This window comes from Rattus norvegicus, chromosome 1 (genome assembly GCF_036323735.1).
Source record: "Rattus norvegicus strain BN/NHsdMcwi chromosome 1, GRCr8, whole genome shotgun sequence".
Lineage (NCBI taxonomy): Eukaryota > Metazoa > Chordata > Mammalia > Rodentia > Muridae > Rattus > Rattus norvegicus.
Window position 1 is genome coordinate 252,360,615 of NC_086019.1, and position 4,577 is coordinate 252,365,191.

General features: G+C 46.5%; 1 long non-coding RNA gene across 1 annotated transcript; it reads left to right on the forward strand.

Moving 5' to 3' along the window:
• The first annotated feature begins 218 nt into the window (after positions 1-218).
• On the forward strand, positions 219-4,226 carry LOC134485239 (uncharacterized). Its single transcript, XR_010063266.1, has 3 exons — positions 219-1,435; positions 3,684-3,887; positions 3,990-4,226. It is a non-coding gene; the product is annotated as an uncharacterized LOC134485239 (long non-coding RNA).
• The last annotated feature ends 351 nt before the right edge of the window (positions 4,227-4,577 follow it).

The window sequence follows — 4,577 nt, forward strand, 5'->3', positions numbered from 1 at the left end:
CAAAAAAAAAAAGCCTTTCTCTTAAGACCCTGACAGGAAAGGAATGAGCTTTCTTCTACCACTGAGAAGAGTCAGCTAATGTGGTGCTTGAACCCCCAAATGTAGTCTGTTATTTGGCCATGGAGTGAAATAAACTGTTTCCAAGTAGTTGGTTTTTCTCTCCCCGGATTTGGGGGTTCAAGCACCACATTGCTAGACGGGCTCTGTGACATGAAAGATGTTTGCTCCAGAAGTCTCTGATTCCAAAGGAAGCACATAAGGAAGAGTCCCCGTGGGCTGTGAGGAATGGAGGGGGCTGTGGCCAGAGCACACAGATCTGTAAGAACATCGGATGAATCTGCCATGGCGTGGGGGTCATTTGAACCTGGACCTTGTGCTGTAAATAGTGAATCTATGCTTTCTAAACATCCATGGAAAGATGACTCGTGGAGTGTATTATGAGGCAAATGTCTTGATTCCTTCTCTCTTCAACTCTGAGGTCTAGAACTAAAAGTATTAAGGGAATCGCAGATCCACACAATAAGGGGGAACCAGAATCCAGAAGGATCCTGAATTTCTGCCTTTGAACAGGAGGACAGACATGCAGAAGCCAGAGAAACAGTGGAAATAAGGAAACAAGGGAGATTTTAAGGGAAAATCTTATACTCTGAGTGCAAGAAAGCTGTAAAAAGACTTATCAATTCAACTAGAAGAATGGGTTGCAAAGAAAGAAAGATGGTAACATGAATAAGCACTAAAGATATGCAAAATACTGACTAGGGAGGAAACTTGTTATAGTTGACCAGCTATACAACACAAAGATCCACAATAGACATCAGCTGCAACTGTGGGAGGAAAAGAGCTTCAGCCAGAGACCTGGGTATCTAGGGAAGAGGTTCTCATCTCTTCCCTAGGCACCTTGGCCATCCAAGTTTAAAAACAGCTAATTAGATATAGCAGCACATGCCTATAACGTTTGGGTGGTGGGAGGCAGGGCAGAGGCAGGAGAGTCAAGGTCATTCTTAGATGCACATGGAGTTGAAGGTCGGTCTGGAGAACACAACACTGTCTAACCAGAAGCAAGGCTGAGGTTGAACCACACTGGTGTTTTTGGCCCTGCCCCTTCTAGCGGCACTGGCCCCGCCCCTTCCTCCTTTATTTCCCTCCCTGCCCTTCGAGCCATTACTGTGCTTGCTCTTACTGTTTGAGTGGAGTGGGTGGTCTTGTGTGGAGTGGGTGGTCTTGAGAAGTTTCAAGGCCTCTCCCACCTTTCTGAACCAGCACTTCTTCATTTCTTATGTAACTCTTCTCCTTGCTTCCTCTGCCATCTCACTTACTGAAGCTCAGACAAGAGCGCGGACTCATGCGACGGGTCGAAGGCTGAGCCTTCTCTTTGCTGGTGGATAAAGTCTGGAAAAGTTGGCTCCCGGTCCACCAAGGAGTCGTTCGGCATCAGGTATTAGTCATCCCTGCAAGCGGAGGTTCTGTCCCCAAACACCTAAGCATATCTTACCAGCAACAATGGATGATCAAGTGATTTAATGAGTCCTTTAATGCTTCACATTAAACCAGTAGACTCTGGCTTGAGCTCACTAACCAATCCGGGCAGCTCTGGATACTACCTGTGGAGTAATAATCCGTACTCCTAGGTGTGGTCTGCCACACGCTCGTGAATCATCCTCAAACGAGGAGAGCCCTGTCACTGTCACCCTCGATTGACATCAGAAGCACCAGAAGTCACTTTACCAAAATCATTCAGCTTGTGACAGCCTGGGATTACAATATGTAGGGTGGGGCTTGACTAACTGCTTTCGCGAGTCCCCTCTGTATCAGCGGAGTCCTCTTAATGACTCAAGCTTGGCTCTAAGAGGCCTAAGGTCCCAGAGTCATTCTTCCTCGAAGACTAATTTTGAGGACTTGTTGCAAGAGCTGCTTCTCTGTGCCCTTTCTCACTGTGTCATCTGAGAGCCAACCTGCTTTAACCTGTCTGTTCTCCTACCTGTCTTGACCTGCAGATGCCCACGCTGAGGGACTCTTGCCCTGGGATCCGCCCCTTCTTCCCCTATCTCCCACCCGTCTGTCTACAGCCCTGATTGCAGCAGGCCCTCCCGGCTACAGTGCTGTTAAACCCTACAGCTCACAGCACGAGCCCCCGATCCTTGTTACTTCTACCGGTCTTGTCCCCTCTTAATCCAAGTGAATGGCCCAGCCAAGGCACACAAGCCTTCCAGACAAGAATCTCGCCCAACAATCACGAGCAGGGCATCTTCTTCCGAACGCCATTCTGCTCACAGCAACTCTCCAGTGTGGGCCTTCCCTTGACCTCTCTACCAGGGCTTTAGAAAGTTGTTAGCTTTGGGGTTGGGGATTTAGCTCAGTGGTAGAGCACTTGCCTAGCAAGCGCAAGGCCCTGGGTTGGTCCCCAGCTCCGAAAAAAAAAAAAAGAAAAGAAAAGAAAAAAAAAGAAAGTTGTTAGCTTTGAGAGACCTGTGCATCGTTTCTGGGTAACCAAGATTTGAGGATAAAAAATGTTTTCAACACAATATAATTTTATTAAAACTCACATGGCTCTATCATTTTTGCCTCAGCAACACTTTTTACTCCAGCTTAAAGATAAAGAGTCCCGGGGTTGGGGATTTGGCTCAGTGGTAGGGTGCTTGCCTAGCAAGCACAAGGCCCTGGGTTCGGTCCCCAGCTCCGAAAAAAAGAAAAAAGAAAAAAAAAAGATTAAGAGTCCCTGAAAGAGATGAAGTGATGTTAAAAATTATAATTCTGGGGGCTGGGGATTTAGCTCAGTGGTAGAGCGCTTACCTAGGAAGCGCAAGGCCCTGGGTTCGGTCCCCAGCTCCGAAAAAAAAAAAAAAAACAAAAAAAATTATAATTCTGACTTTTTCAAGAACAATTTTCCCATCTTCTCACTGCCTCCCTGCCTCCTCCACTGCCTCTTGGTGTACACAGGGATAGAATCTGCATGAATAAGGCAAGGTGCTCTATGAATACTTGGTAAATATTAGCCAGTGACTAAATGAATTAATCTAATAGCCTCTGGCACCGTCCTTTTGCTGTCTTGCAGTGCAAATCGTTTCCTTTCCTTTTACTACCACCTGCATTCATGCATTCAACTCAGACAGTGATTTGCTTACAGCTCTAGGGGCTTCACAAATGCACAGTCTGCTGAGGGCAAGATGACAAGGGGACACTTGCTCAGGTGATCCAGTGATCCAGAGGACACTGACAGACATGGGTTCAAAGCCTTCCTCGTGGGTAAAATAGATGCATTGCCACAATGCTCTGGGGGCATTAAGGACAAAACAAGAATCTCAGGGCAGTGGCTTTCACCTTCCTAATGCTGTGCCCTTTAGCAGAGCTCCTCATGTTGAGGTGACCCCCCCAACCGTATAACTATTTTGTTGCTACTTCATAACTGTAAGTTTGCTACCATTATGAACTGTAATGTAAATATCTGATATGCAGGATATCTGACACGCAACCCCCAAAGGGATCACAACCAACAGATTGAGAACATCTTCCTCAGGGTTTCATGGACTACTGTGCCTCTGACCTCAGTCTCCCCTGCCTACCCTGAGAACCCACAGCCAGTGAGACACTGGAATCTGAACATATTCTCAACTCTGAGGATGCCTTGTAGGGCAACCTTGAGGATCAAACTCCTGTCAAGTTCTTCTCTGTCTGCTCCTCCACAGGGAGCAGGGACACTAGGCTCCAGATTGGTGGATGCCACTTTAGTCCTGGAGAGATGTGAGTTACCCACCGAGGTCAGTGATCTGCCCAACCCCTCAGACCTACCGGAAGCCAAGGAGGGATGATGTCGGAGGAAGAATTTGCAGCTTTCTGCTCATGCATGGACTTGAGGGCACAAGGGGAGGCCTGCAGTCAACAATGATAAAGTGGGTCACTTTTTGTTTTGGTTTGGATTCTGGTAGAAGTTTAGTTTAGCATTAGCTTACTTTTGTAGTAAATATTCCTTTATTTAATTTTTTTAAATGCAGTCCTTGATTTTGCTGAACAAAGGAAAGTCATTTGGCTTAAGAAGACAAGGGCTGGAGAGATGGCTCAGCGGTTAAGAGCACCCGACTGTTCTTCCAGAGGTCATGAGTTCAATTCCCAGCAACCACATGGTGGCTCACAACCATCTGTAAAGAGATCCGATGCCCTCTTCTGGTGTCTGAAGACAGCTACAGTGTACTTATATATAATAAGTGAATAAATCTTTAAAAAAAAAAAGACAATCAAAGTGTCATTTGGGTGTAGCCATAATGGGCTAAACCTCTCTGGTTCCCAGAAGTCGCATGTGCACACCCACTCAGGACTTAAATGTATTCCAGAATGAAAGACACACACACACACACACACACACACACACTAACACACACCAGTTAAATGCCTTCACTAGTTCAAAGGCTGGGCAGTTCTAATCCTCCCTGTGGCTAGTATATAATTCCCTCCTGTAATGCAGGCTTAAAGCCCTCTAGTTCTACATTTTATCTTTGTTGCCCTGGCTCCTTCTGGGCAGCTCCCTTGTCTTTGCTATCCAAGATGCTTCTGGTCAAGCCTTCCAGGAACCGAATCCCTTCTCA